Source organism: Schistocerca nitens, chromosome 3 (genome assembly GCF_023898315.1).
Source record: "Schistocerca nitens isolate TAMUIC-IGC-003100 chromosome 3, iqSchNite1.1, whole genome shotgun sequence".
Lineage (NCBI taxonomy): Eukaryota > Metazoa > Arthropoda > Insecta > Orthoptera > Acrididae > Schistocerca > Schistocerca nitens.
The window spans coordinates 146,304,002-146,319,862 of NC_064616.1; positions in this window are offsets into that span (position 1 = coordinate 146,304,002).

Sequence of the window (15,861 nt, forward strand, 5' to 3'; positions counted from 1 at the left end):
AATCATTGAAATACAATACATTAATATAATAGTGCAACCTAATATATAGGACAATAGATAACAAAAGCGGTTTCAGATACATAATAAAAGAAAGGAAATAATTTAAAACTCTGTCAACAGACATTCATCTACCAAAAAAATAATTTAAATTTATGTTAACATATATTCATTTACAGCATAATATCCCCCAGGGGGTCCACAACTCTTTTGTGGATACGTGCGTGGCGAGCACGGGGCCCTGAGCTATTGCAGCCTTCTTTCTCTCCAGGGCTGCATTTCCTTCCCCTTCCCCTCCTTTCCCCTCCCTGCTCCTTTCCCATCGCCCTCTCCTCTCCCTCTCTTGGTGTCCTTGCTTATGTTGGCCCCCGCTATCCTCCTGGTTCTGTTGGTTTTACAATTCGGCTTTGTTGCGTAATCATCTCCTCCTTTTGGCATTCCTTGGTCCCCCTCTGGGATTTGACCTCCATTACAAAATTTCTCCTCCGTAGTGTGAGCCATTTGGGGAAGAGCACCTTACCTAGTGTCTCCGACGTGCGCCCTCCTAGTACATTCCACCTTCTCTTTCACATCGTTGTCTGATGCTAGGGTGCATAGCCAGCATGGTAACCAGCCCGTGTGGTAGGGTCGCTATGTACCCTTATGGTTGAGCCCCCTGAACACACAGGGATCACACTTCTAATACCTGAACTGTGACCTCCTCATGCATGCCTTGGAGTGGTTGCTCGTCATCCTGGAGCATCGGAACTCCCGGCAATGGCCGCCGTGCCAGACGGCCCTTGCTGTGGCTGGGTGGCGCCCGTGAGGAGAGCCCCTGATCGGAGTGGGTGGTATCAGGGTGGACGCTATGCAAATGAAACGCATACAGGTCCAGAACTCTGGCCGTTCTTCTGCGGCTGTCTCTCTGTGTGGAACTGATTCTTCAAGTGCTGCTTCTCTTGCCCCTTCGGCCTTCCCTTCCATGGCTACCCCCTGGGAAGAGGGTCAGGCCCTTCGCCTAGGGGCGAAACCTTTCCTCCGTTATCTAGTTTGCACCAGGGCTGATGGAGATACTTTCACCACTACCAAACCTTTATTCTTTGTGGAACACATTGAAGACAAGTTTGGCGAAGTGGACTCCCTGAGCAAGATGCGGTCGGGTTCGTTGCATGTTCAAAACTGCTTCAGCTGCCCAATCTGCGACCCTTCGTGCCTGTACCCATCTTGGCACAATTCCTGTGTCCATTACCCCCACCAGTCTCTAAACATGGTACAAGGTGTGATTTTTCACAAGGACTTCATCCTTCAAACTGATGAGGAACTTCGGGACAATCTCGGACGGCGGGGTGTTCACTTTGTTCGGCGTGTTCAGAAGGGTCCTAAAGACAATCGCATTGATACTGGTGCCTTTATCCTGGCCTTTGAAGAGGATACCCTCCCTGAGAAAGTTAAGATTTTTGTGGCGGCGTTCGTAACGACAAACACTTCGCTGTAGAAACGGCCTACGAAGTCACCGCCACACTTTTAATAGCGGGCCGACCGGTCCGCTGGAACAGTGAACAGAAAGATGAAAACCCAAACACTCGGATTAAATGAAAGTCGGTACTTATCTTTATTAACGACGATACAGAACACAGTGGTGAACATGGTCTACAGAAATCTGTCTAGTTCGAGTCGGAGCGGCTTGGTCAGCGTCGGCTGACGACAAACAACAACTCTGCTGCGATGAACACATAACTGACTAGCAGGTACACAATTCGGTGGCGAGTATACAACTGAGCGGCGAATCCAGAACTGTCCTAGCGCTCGCGACTCCAGCGCTTAAGAAGCCAGAAGCCAGCGGTGGCGCGCGCAGACTTGCGGCGATTTCCTGTATCGCTGGCGCTGCTTATGCGGACGGCGTCCGGACTTTGATGCTGCCAACCTTTTTGGCAGCGGGCTCGGTTGGCATTACTGGCTAGGATATAACACTCCTCCCCCCCAAATCGCCGCACCGTCGTTGAATAATGACGTGGCGAGCGTCGACGGCGGGGGAGGGGTCTGGCCGCAGACGTAGCAGAAGAGACCGGGGCGGAGACTGTTGTCGGTGGCAGTCCCCGGTCCGCACCCCAGCATTGGCTGCGCGGGGCCTCGGGAAACACCGACTGAAAACCGAGGTCAGGGTGCACGCCTGTGACCACGGGCGCAGCTTCTGGTACTGGACGCGACGGGGCGTCGGGACCCACGAAGAGAGGCAGCGTCTCCTGACGCTGCGTCGACGGCTGCTGAGTGGGCGCCGGACAAGGCGCTGCGGTGTCAGACTCCCTGGGGCTGCCCAAGGAAAGCGGCTGTAGGACAGGCTGCACAGTCACCGCTTGGGAAGGCGGCCCGGCTGAGGGGTCGACGTCCATCAGCTCCGAAGGCGGTGGCGACTGAAGAGGGACCGCAGGCGCCGGAGCGACCACCTGGGGCGCTCCCGGATGAAGCTGCGCGGGAGGCATCAACGGGACGGGCTGTCGGTATGGTAGCGGCGACGGCTGCTGCTGCTGCCCTGGGGGCGGCAGCGAAGTCGGAAGGCGCGGCTGGAACCCGCCGCGGACCAAATCTGTGGACAAAGAACGAGCGGCAGAATCCGGGCGGCCAGCGCGGCGCAACTGGTTCTGATGCCTCCTGTGCACCCCAGTAGCACCTTGAACAGTATAAAAACCGCGACCCTGGACACTTATCACGGTACCACGTTCCCAACGACGGCGACCGTGATAAACTCTGAAAAAAACGGCGTCGTTGCGCTGAAAACGCGTGCGATGCTCAGAAGCGGCGGGTCGATCCGGGGGGTGCAACAACCGTAGTAGGGTGCGATGACGACGGCCGTGGAGAAGCTCCGCAGGCGAAGGGCCGTCGCGTGGCGTGGTCCGGTACGACGACGGGAACGTGATGAGGGCCTGCTGACGAGAGTGCGTAGCACGAAGGCGGTCCATATGATCCTTGAATGTGCGTACAAAACGTTCCGCTGCACCATTCGATTGAGGGTGGAACGGCGGAGTAAGAACATGGCGAATGCCATTGGCAGAACAAAAACTTTCAAATTCAGCAGAGGTAAATTTTGGACCATTGTCAGACACTAAAACTTCTGGAAGACCCTCAATACAAAAAATTGAAGTCAACGCCTGTATAGTTTGTGCAGACGTTGTAGACTGCATGGGCACAACAAACGGAAAATTACTAAATGCATCTATCACGATGAGCCAACGAGAATTCCAATATGGACCAGCGAAATCAATATGTACTCGCTGCCAGGGACCGGCAGGGCGTGCCCACTCAAAATAGCGTTGAGGCGGAGCAGCTTGGTGTTCGGCACACGTCGAACAATCTGTAGACATCTGCGTAATCTGCTTATCAATGGCGATCCATGTACAATGACGGCGGGCAAGCTGCTTGGTGCGGACCACTCCCCAATGACCTTGATGCAACAAGTCGAGGACCTTGGATTGGAGCACTTGGGGAACCACTACACGAAGCTGGTCATTCTCGGTGCGTAACAGCAAAACTCCGTGCGAAACAGACAACAGATGACGTTGCGGATAATAGCGACGAACCACAGGATCCGATATGTCCTTTGCCTTGGACGGCCAACCACGTTGAACAAAACGTAATAGTAAACTCAGATGAGGATCCGTAGCTGTCTCACGTGCCACCTGACGATAATCAATCGGAAAATCCCGGAGGGATTGATGCTCATCGGCGTCAATCTGATGGCAAGAGTCGTCAGAGGAATCGAAGACATCATCCGCAGCAATCGGCAATCTAGAAAGCGCGTCAGCGTTTGCATGCTGAGCTGTAGGGCGATACAGTATCTCATACTGGTATTGTGATAACAAAAGAGCCCAACGTTGTAATCTCTGAGCTGTCCGCTGAGGAACTGGTTTAGACGGATGAAACAGTGACGTCAGGGGCTTGTGATCTGTTACTAAATAGAATGGTCTACCATAGAGGTAGTGATGGAATTTTGTGACACCGAACACAATAGCCAACGCTTCCTTGTCCAATTGGCTATAATTACACTGAGCTTTGTTTAACAATTTAGATGCGAACGCAATAGGACGTTCGGTGTTACCGACTCGGTGAGACAACACAGCACCGAGGCCGAAAGAAGAAGCATCACAAGCTAACACCAGAGGCTTGTTAGGGTCGTAATGGACCAGACAACGATCATTCAATAAAGCCTCTTTAAGCTGCTGAAAGGCTGATTGGCAATCAGCTGACCACACAAACGGAACATTCTTACGGCGGAGACGATGCAACGGTGCAGCAATCTGTGATGCATTAGATATAAACCTAATATAATATGTCAATTTGCCAAGAACTGCTTGCAATTCATGCAGATTGCGAGGGGCGGGCAAATCACGAATAGCTGCTAAATGTGACTGGGAGGGATGAATGCCTTGAGCATTAATAACATGTCCCAGATACTCCAACTCCGTAAGGAAAAATGAACATTTATCGATGTTGCAACGTAGGCCTGCCTCAGACAACACTGTAAACAAACACTCCAAATTACGGAAATGTTCAGCAGGCGTCCGACCGGACACAACAATATCGTCTAAATAGTTGCAACACGATGGCACATTAGCCAGAAGTTGTGACAAAAAACGCTGAAAAACAGCTGGAGCTGACGCACAACCAAAAGGCAAACGCAGAAAACGGAACAACCCCAACGACGTGTTTATGACAAAATACTGTTGTGATTGCTCGTCGAGGGGCAATTGCAAATATGCTTCACGGAGATCAATTTTGGAAAAGAAACGAGCTTCCCCTAACTTATCCATCAGCTCGTCCGGTCTAGGCAAAGGAAAAGAATGACAGTCTGAGGATTAACTGTCGACTTAAAAGCAGCACACAAACGTAACTTGCCAGACGGTTTCTTTATAATAACTAAGGGAGAAGCCCACTGGCTCGCTGAAACGGGTTGAATAACACCGTTGTTTTGCCAACGACGAAGTTCATCTGCTACAGGTGCCCGGAGGGCGTGAGGCACTGGACGAGCACGAAAAAATCGAGGCTGAGCATTATCTTTTAACGTAATATGAGCGGCAAAGTTCGCAGCACAACCTAGTTCGTCTTTAAATATGTCACTGTATTGTTTACACAAATCGGTTATGCTGTCTTGAGGAACAACAACAGAATTAATTTGCAACACATTGTCTTGGATAGACAGGCCAAACAAGTCAAAACAGTCTAATCCGAAAATGTTTACACTGTCTGTAGCGCGGAGCACTGTGAATGGAACTGTTTTTGTATTGCCACGGAATGTGGCTGGCACGCTACATACACCTAACACAGGAATTTGTTCTCCACTATAAGTAGCCAAAGAATGTTTTGCCGCTGAAAGTTTAGGGCGGCCGATAGCCGCATACGTAGCACTATTTAAAAGAGTCACAGACGCATCAGTGTCTAATTGAAAATTGAAGGTCTTATCCTGGATGCGTAGCTTCACAAATAGTTTCTTACACTGTCTCTGGATCGGTGCAGCGAGGCGGAAGACACAAAATCAGCGCGTTTAGCGCGTGTTCGCTGCTTACGACAACTCGTGGGTTGGGCGGGTGGAACAACAACTCCCGCTTCACTTGCAGTCTGTACATTACTTTTTACAGCGTTTGAATTACGCTTGGGTCGCATAGCAGAGGGTTGGGTGGGTGGCTTATTGCGAACAAGTTTATTACCCACACGAACCGTGGAAGAGTCTTTAAACCCGACCTCCTGGGCGGGCTGGCTTTGAAGAACATGAATATCCATGGGCTGGGCAGCACTAGAATTGTTCTTGCGTTTACGCAAACAAACAGTCTGGATGTGTCCTTTCCTTTGACAAAAGTGACAAACCGCGTTTCGTAACGGGCAACGGTCACGAGGATGAGCAAGAACACACTTAGGGCAAGACTTAACTCTATCATTTTGCACACGCGGCTGACGAATGTGTTTAACATGACGCGGCCGGCTAGTGTTTACAGTCTGACTCTGCCGGTGGGGCCGCGGGCGTGACATAACTTGCTTAGCACAGGCAATTTGAGAAATACATGGCTGATCTAACTCACACTCAGCATAGTCAAAAGTATCTTGGGCTTCAATAATGTTCATCACAGTCTCTAATGACGGGTCAGGCAACTTTAAGATAGCAGCACGAATACGAGACTCTGCAATGTTTTGAGTAATAGCGTCTCGTAACATGACATCACTGTAGGAAGCGCCACACACACAATTAAATCGGCACTGACGGGTGAGGCCTCGTAAATCTGTTAACCACTGTTTATTAGATTGATGTGGCAGTTTCTTTAATCTGAAGAACTTGAATCTGGCCGCTGCCACATGAACTCGCGACTCGAAATACTCAGCAAGCTTGGTAACAACAACGTCATAGTCTAAAGCTTCTGGCTTGGATTCCGGGAACAACTTACAAAGTAGTCTATAGACTTCCACGCCTGCAGTGGAAATTAAATAAAGCTGCCGCTCATTACCTGTGATTTTGTAGACTGACATGTGCGCCTGCAACTGCGCGAAATATTCTTGCCATCCTTCCCGTGATGCCTCAAAAGCACGAAAAGGCGGTGCTCCCTGTGCTTGTTCCTTGTGTGGTGGTGGATTAGCCGCTTGTTTGGCGATTGCTTCCACCAGACTTTGTATTTGCTGACTCTGTAACAAGATCAACTGTTGTAATTCGGCAGACATAGTGAACACAAATTAAACCAGCCCCCAAAATTCTATCTCAAGAAACAAGTTGAACCAGCCCTGCACACGAGTTCGGAAATCCTCGTCGCCAGTTTTGTGGCGGCGTTCGTAACGACAAACACTTCGCTGTAGAAACGGCCTACGAAGTCACCGCCACACTTTTAATAGCGGGCCGACCGGTCCGCTGGAACAGTGAACAGAAAGATGAAAACCCAAACACTCGGATTAAATGAAAGTCGGTACTTATCTTTATTAACGACGATACAGAACACAGTGGTGAACATGGTCTACAGAAATCTGTCTAGTTCGAGTCGGAGCGGCTTGGTCAGCGTCGGCTGACGACAAACAACAACTCTGCTGCGATGAACACATAACTGACTAGCAGGTACACAATTCGGTGGCGAGTATACAACTGAGCGGCGAATCCAGAACTGTCCTAGCGCTCGCGACTCCAGCGCTTAAGAAGCCAGAAGCCAGCGGTGGCGCGCGCAGACTTGCGGCGATTTCCTGTATCGCTGGCGCTGCTTATGCGGACGGCGTCCGGACTTTGATGCTGCCAACCTTTTTGGCAGCGGGCTCGGTTGGCATTACTGGCTAGGATATAACAAAGATTATGGTTTATCGACGGGATGTGAAGCCGTACATCCCACCTCCTATGAGGTGTTTTAAGTGCTTGCGTTTTGGACACATGTCTTCCCACTGTTCATAGGCCCCTCTCTGTGGTGACTGTGGACGTCCACTCCATGAGGGGAGTCCCTGTGTTCCCCCTCCTGTGTGTGCAAATTGCCATGGTAGTCATTCTCCACGTTCACCAGATTGCCCAGTATATAAGAAGGAAAAGAAGATACAGGAGTATAAGTCCCTCGATCGTTTAACCTACGCAGAGGCCCGTAAGAAATATACACGTCTTCACACTGTGTCCATGACTTCTAGTTACGCCTTGGTTACATCTTCACCCCTTCCCCCCACCCTTCCTTACCCCCATCCCGGACCCCTCTCTTTCCCCCCTCCCCTGCGGCTCCCACACCTTCTCCTCTGGGCGCTGCTACCCCTCCCCAGCCGGAGAAGTCTCCCACTCCTTCGGCGTCTGCCGGTCAAGGGCGCCTCTCCCGGGATGCCCCTTCCCAGCACCTTCCAGGCCAAAGGTCTGCTGCCGCGCGACGACCGCGAGAGCCGCGGTCTGTCGGCCCCCAGGTCGCCCGGTCTCTTTCTGTTCCTGATCTTGCTGCAGCTGGCTACTTTACGCCACACAGCCCTCCTCGATCTCAGCCTGAAAAGAAGAAGAAACATAAGTCCCGGGACAAAGAGCCTCTGGTGTCACCAGAGGTCCCTTCCCCGACTTCACAACCGGATTCTGACCTGTCGTTCATGGATGTCGCCTCCTCCTTGTCGGTGACGGGTGGGGACCCGGCGGCATGACTGGCTTTAGCGTGTTTAGCCCCCATTTAAGTCATCGTTCTGTGGTTCTCCAATGGAATTGTAATGGATACTATCGTCACCTTCCGGAATTGAAATCCCTTCTTTCGTCTTACTCTGTAGCTTGTATGGTTCTCCAGGAATCTCATTTTACTGATTCTCACTTACCGACCCTCTGTGGGTTCCGTGTTTTCTGTCGAAATCGGGCCGGACCCCTGCGGGCTTCTGGTGGCGTTTGTACGTTGGTCCGTACAGACATTGCTAGCACGTGGATTCCTCTTCAAACTACATTGGAAGCGGTTGCTGTTAGGGTCCACCTAGACTCTAACGGTCACAGTTTGCTATCTTTATCTCCCTCCTGACAGGACTCTTACACCTGCTGCCTTAACTGCCCTACTTCAGGAACTTCCTCCTCCCTTCCTCCTCCTTTGGGATTTTAATGCTCATCATCCCTTGTGGGGCAGTGCCTTTCCATTTCGACGAGATCTTCTTATAGACCAGTTTATTGCAGACCACGACTTGTGCCTTCTTAATGATGGCTCCCCTACTCATTTCAGTGCTGGTCATGGTACCTTTTCTGCCATTGATCTTTCTCTTTCTTCTCCCTCTCTCCTCCCTTCATTACACTGGTCGCCACACGACGACCTTTGTGATAGCGACCATTTCCCGTTGATTATCTAGCTCCCTTCCCGCCCCCCGATGGACAGGTTACCTCGTTCGTCTTTCCAACGCGCCGATTGGCCTCTGTACACTGCCCAGGTCGTGTTTTCTCCCTCTTTGTCGGGTTGTATTGATGACGTCCTACGTGATGTGTCTGACGCGATTGTTCGCGCTGCTAACCTTGCTGTCCCGCGCTCATCTGGACCATTTCATCGCCGGCAAGTCCCATGGTGGAGTACGGCCATTGCCATTGCCATCTGTGATCGCCGTCAAGCTTTGCAACACTTTAAGAGGCACCCATCCGTAGCCAACCTTACAACCTTCACGCCTCCGCACTAAAGCCCGTTATTTAATCAAACAGAGCAAGCGGATATGTTGGGAACGATTCGTTTCTTCCCTTGGTTCTACTGTCCCTCTGTCACGGTTATGGGCTACACTTCGCTCTCTCCAAGGTTGCCATCGGCAGTCCACCCTCCCAGGCCTTCACCTCCCAGATGGCCTTTGTACGGACCCATTAGTTCTTGCAGAACATCTTGCGACCCATTTTGCAGTGGCATCCGCATCAGCCTCCTATCCAGCTGCTTTCCTTCACCAGAAACAGCGGTCTGAAACTTCCACCTTATGTTTTACCCCTTGTGAGTCAGAATCCTACAACGAACATTTTACTGACTGGGAATTCCTTTCTGCTCTTTCTTCTTCTCATGATACGGCCCCTGGCCCAGATTCCATTCATAACCAACTGTTTCAACATCTCAGTGCTCCACAACGGCAACATCTTCTTCGGGTGTTTAACCGTATCTGGCTACAGGGTGACTTCACTTCTCAGTGGAGGGATAGCATCGTGGTTCCTGTCCTTAAGCCTGGTAAGAGCCCCCTATCTGTTGACAGCTATCGGCCAATTAGTTTGACCAATGTTGTTTGTAAGTTACTTGAATGGATGGTAGCCCGGCGGCTCAATTGGGTCCTCGAATCTCGGGATCTATTGTCCCCTTACCAGTGTGGCTTTCGAGAGGGACGGTCTCCAATCGATCATTTACTTCGCTTGGAATCCGCAGTTCGGCAGGCTTTTTCCAGCGCCGCCATTTGGTTGCAGTGTTTTTTGACCTACGCAAGGCATATGACACGGCCTGGCGCCATCACATCTTACTTACCCTTCATCAGTGGGGTCTTCGGGGCCCACTCCCGATTTTTATCCGCCAGTTCCTGTTCCATCGGTCATTCAGAGTTCGAGTTGGTACTGTTTTTAGTTCTCCACGGACCCAGGAGACGGGCATCCCACAGGGTTTTGTCTTGAGTGTCCTTCTTTTCCTCATTGCTATCGATGGACTTGTGGACCATATCGGTCCCTTGGTCGCCCCTCCCCTGTATGTGGATGATTTCTGCATTTGGGTTAGTTCCTCCTCGATGGCATCTGCAGAACGGCTGCTCCAGGGAGCTATACGGCGTGCCTCTGCATGGACCCTCTCACACGGGTTTCAATTCTCTCCTTAAAAATCGCGGGTGGTCTACTTCTGTCGCCGTACTACGATCCACCCTGATCCAGAGCTCTATCTCGATGCACAACGATTGCCTGTGGTCACACAGTTTCGTTTCCTGGGCCTTCTTTTCGACGACAAGCTCACTTGGCTGCCCCATATCAGACTCCTGAAGGTAGGATGTTTCCGTAAACTCAATGTCTTTCGCTTCCTTGCCCACTCCTCTTGGGGTGCGGACCGTTCCCTCCTTCTCCGTCTTTATCGTGCTCTAGTTCTGTCTCGCGTGGACTATGGTTGTCAAGTTTATGGTTCAGCTGCTCCTTCCACACTGCACGTGCTGGATCCAGTCCACCATCGTGGTATCCGTTTGGCCACCGGTGCCTTCCCTACTAGCCCTGTTGATAGTCTCCTGGTTGAAGCTGGGATCCCCCCCCCCTTTCCGTTCGGCGGTCCCAGCTTCTGGTGTCTTATGCACTCGCTATCCGTTCCTCTCCCACTCATCCTTCCTATTCTCTCCTGTTCCCAGACCATGGACGTCGCCCACCCGACTCCCGCCCACGGGCGGGTTTACCGGTTGGGCTCCGCCTTGCGTCTCTTTGCCGTGATTTTCAGCTTCCTTCTTTGTCCTGTCTTCCTCGCTCCCTCCCCTGCACCCCCCCCCCCCCCCCCTTGGTTAGTTCCTCGGCCTCGAATTCGGATGGATCTCCGCCGAGGTCCGAAAGATTCCATCCCCCCGGTGGTGTTCCGTTCCTTTTTCCGCCAAATTTTATGGGAGTTTCGGGATGCTGTTGTTTTTCACACTAACGGCTCTAAATCTGCTGATCATGTGGGGTATGCCTTCACGTCCTCTGTTGGAACGGAAAATCATCTGCTGCCACCAACATGTGGGGTGTTTACTGCGGAATTGATGGCAATTTCCCAGGCCCTTACCTTTATTAAACAGGCCCAACACAACCGCGTTTTGTTATGTACGGACTCGATGAGTGGCCTTCTTGCTATTGACTGGTGTTTTTCGCGCCATCCCTTGGTCTCTGCCATCCATGACCATCTCGCTGATATTCACCGTGCTGCTTGTTCCATTGACTTCCTTTGGGTCCCTGGCCATGTGGGTATCCCGGGTAATGAGCTCGCTGATCGTTTGGCTGGGGGAGCAGTCACTTACCCCCCGTTTTCTGTAACCCGTCCTGCAGCGGATTTACGGCTTCGTATCAAATCCCACTTCGCACAGTCATGGGCCATTTCTTGGGAGGCTACTCCCCTGCGATTAAGGTAACACCAGGCCCGTGGCATTCTTCCTTTCGCCTCTCCCGAAAGGACTCGACCACACTGTGTCGTCTCCGCATTGGCCATACCAGGCTGACCCATGGTTTTCTTTTGCGTGATGAGCCACCCCCACTTTGTGGTTGTGGAGCCTTCCAGTCAGTAGCCCACATTTTGGTTGAATGCCCCCTTCTTTTGGCTCTGCGTGCTAAGTACAGACTCACCCACACTTTACCTTTGATGTTGGCTGACGATTCCCGGATGGTCTCTCTGGTTCTCGGTTTCCTCCGGGAAAGTGGTTTTTATTCTCAGTTTTAAGGTTTTTAATCTCTCTCTGGTGTTGGGGCAGGGCGGTGAGTGTTTGGGTGTCTTCCACTGTACGCCGTGTTCGGAGATTCCCGATTCACCTCCCTGACCGAGATCCTCTTTTCTTCCCCTTTTACTCTGTTTTTACCCTTTCTTTAAAGGATTGGTTAGTCTCCTTTTCCCATACGTACTTCTACATTCCAGCGGTTGCACCTTTTAAGTCACAGGTGGTCTTGCCTATGCTGCTTCATCATAGCGTTGAGTTCGTTCTCTTGCTGACTTCCTTCAATTTGTTTTTACCATTGACAACATGACTGCCCTTTTACGTTTTTAGCTTTTTCCCTTTTATTGTTCTGACTTTCTTGAGATGTCCCATTAGCGGAATGGACCATATTTGAAACAAGTGACTGATGACCTTGCTGTTTGGTCCCTTAAACCTCAAACAACCAACCAACCTACAGCATAATAACACCAGTCTTGTAAATATGTTTTCAAAGCCACGTTGAATTTTTGTGTTTCTTTAGTTTCCTCGATGTGATGGGGAAGTTTATTGTAAAGTTTTTTGCCAGTTTGCGGTGGTCAATTTTGTCTGTGTTGTGCTTGCATGTTTGCTGTGGAAGTCTGATTTTTACCCGATGTCATGTGCATGGACTGCATAATTTATACATACTAACTGGTTTTTAGTTTCTGGAATTTTCTTTATGTATGTAATTATTTCAAAAATGTTCAGGTATGGTAGTGGTAGTATCTGGAGCGCTTTGAAAAGGGGTTTTCAAGAATTTCTGGATGTGGCATTTGCAATTGTCGTAATGATCCTCTTCTGTGGTATGAAACATTTCATATCCTTACAAGGTATTATACGCAGGTATTTGAATGAGCTGACTGATTCCAGTTGTGACTCACTGATATTATAATCATAAGACACTATGTGTTTTAGTTTTGTGAAGTGTACAATTTTACATTTATGAACATTTAAAGCAAGTTCCCGGTCTGCACCGCTTCGAAATCTTCTCAAGATCTCATGAATATTTGTGCAGCTTTTTTCAGACAGCGCTTTTTTGTGGATCACTGCATCACCTGCAAAAAGTCAGAGGTTGCTGTTGATCTCTGTTAATATTGTCGGTAAGGAAACTACTTCTACATCTCTCGATGGTTCTTCATCCAAGAAAATCTGTGCGTCCTCCCTACTAAAAAATCCTAAATCCAGTCACAAATCTCACTTGGTATCCTATCTGATCGTACTTTTGATAATAAATAGTAGTGAATGAAAGAAAAACATCTTGACGTAATGTATGGTTGCGCGTCTGATCATCTAATACTGTAATGACTTTTGCCAGCACGCCTCTCGTCTCTTCTGTTTGATGTAGGGACTTAGTCTTGGAGAATTTTTGGAGTACATGCTGATGTTAATGGTTACTTTTCCTAGGAGAATCTCTCCATGCACGATGCCTTTACAATCACAGTTCCCGGTCGCCATTATTTTAGTTACAAACAGTAGATTCTAAACTTCTTTTCACGACGGCCACCTATGATTTCTAACTTTTTAATGAACGTGTGACCTGATATTTCATCAAGTTTGATCATGATTTCAAAAAGCACATTTTATTTTCATTTTTAACGGCATAGCTTTCCTGGTGAGAGTATATAATAATTCACAATTTAGTGCACCATTGATTTCATTAACAGTGTTTTATCTGTTGCGTAACACTGATTCTGCTGACTTCCATTATCAGACCTTCAACAATGCCTCGAGTGTTACTAATTTTTCTGTTCCTTCTTCCACTTCTCATTTCTTTTGAATTTATAAACCGTTTGAGTGTACTGCAGCACTCGCATAGACAATTTAGGCTTTAAATTCGCTGGCCGTAAATGATTTTTCGCCTGCACAAAATTTCACTTTAATAGATTACTGTAACTGTAGCTTGGAAAAACTATAAATCGCATATCTCGCTCTCTTCAGTTACCTTATTCAGATTACCGGATGCAAACCACAAACGATTGCAGGACGATTACTCTTGATTTCGAGTTATCAGTGAGCGCTTAGTCCGTCTGGATACACTAGTTAATGGCAGTTAATTCATAAGAACGTACAGCTGTCGTTTGATATCTGGCTGACATTGTACTCGTGGATGTCACAACAAAAACTTTCCATTGCTGAGCAAAATACATTGTTCGCACGACCTGTGACATTTTAATTTCCTGCTTCAGATTCGTTGATAACGTAAAAACTCAGCTCTTAATAGAAGTGGTTACAACATGAGATTAGCCATTAGGAGTTCCGGCCGTAGAAGGAACTTATAAATTGTCCTGTTGGCTGTGTGGGCAGGAGAAGTGAATGTGGATCACTCGTAATCGTTAGTTTGCGTGTCGAGCGCGAGACCCGTGTTCCAACGACGCATTGCACCGACGTCGTCGGATGGAGACATAAGCTTCCAACTCTTTAGGGACATGTGCCTGTACTCCTCGCAATAAGCCTCCTGTCATCCTAGAGTCCACGCCTTTCCCTGTACACGTTAATCATCAATCTTTTCGTAATACTTCAATATATAATCGGCATTATTATTAATCTGCATATTAGCTAGTTTTGTGTCTCTAACACTTGCTTTAACGTGTATGCATCGTAATGGTTACAGAATCACATGATCCATATTACGAAATACATATTGCGAAATACATTGCCATTAAATTATTACACTGCAACGTGGTTTCGCTATATGTTACGTGGTTACCACGTTTGGTACATTTTGTTACCAAGACGCTACGTGCAACGTAATGGATGTGTATGCAGTGTGTAACGTTCCATCTCTGTATACTGTATATCATCCCTCTCCATTTTCATACTTCACTCAACAAATATTTATGTTAAATGCTGTACTGGCTTGTCGTTAAGTTTCATCTCTCTTTGTTTTATACACCATGAATGTTTTTGTTAAACACTGTTCTGCCCTATCAGTAAATTTCATCTCTCTCTGTTTCATACGTTACCAATGCTTACGACAAATACTTAACTGCCTCACCAGTAAATTTCATTTCCCTTTCTCTCAGTTTTATACACCATTAAAAATGTCTACGTCAAATTTCGTCTATCTCTGTTTATGTCAAATAGTGCACAGCCTCATCAGTGAGTTTCACGTCTCTCTCTCTCTCTCTCTCTCTCTCTCTCTCTGTAATGGTTATCTGAATGAGGCATCGATATTGTAATATATTACAGATGTGAATGAAAAAAACATACAACAATACTGTAGATATAAATCTTATTACGATACCAAGTAATTTTTTTTACATTTTCATAGAATAAGTCATTTACCAATAACATATTCGCACATACCCTAAAGTCACATTTCACTTTGTCTTGCAGCACAAACCGTTTGTCATCTTTTGCTGTCACACGATGGAAACACAAGAAAGCAATATACAGTCTTACTCATATTCAAAAATGGCTCTGAGCACTATGGGACTCAACATCTTAGGTCATAAGTCCCCTAGAACTTAGAACTACTTAAACCTAACTAACCTAAGGACATCACACACACCCATGCCCGAGGCAGGATTCGAACCTGCGACCGTAGCAGTCCCGCGGTTCCGGACTGCAGCGCCAGAACCGCTAGACCACCGCGGCCGGCTCTTACTCATATTCAACACCTTTTATGAATATCATGTATTGGAAACAGTAGGTTGCTCCAATTCGAGTAAATAGATAAGTCTCCAGCAGCTAACCAAGCTTTGACAGCTGGATCTGTCATAATAAATTTGAACTGACACTCAGTTGTATTTCATGGGTAAACAGTATACAATCAGTTGCTTGCTGTGAGTCAGAAACAGTTCAATCTAATAAATTCTCTTGTATTAATCATACATTTCAAAGGTAAAAAAATTTCCATATTCTGTTTCTTGAGGAATTATATTATTTTAACATTTACTTCTGAAAATGCATTTAGACGATAACCAAAACCAGTAACCTTGTATGTGAAAACTGGTATCTTATGAGTAGGAATTGACGCTTTATATTCTTTTAATACACACAGTTAATACTATGCACATACACACAAAGAAATTACGTTAGTTTGTA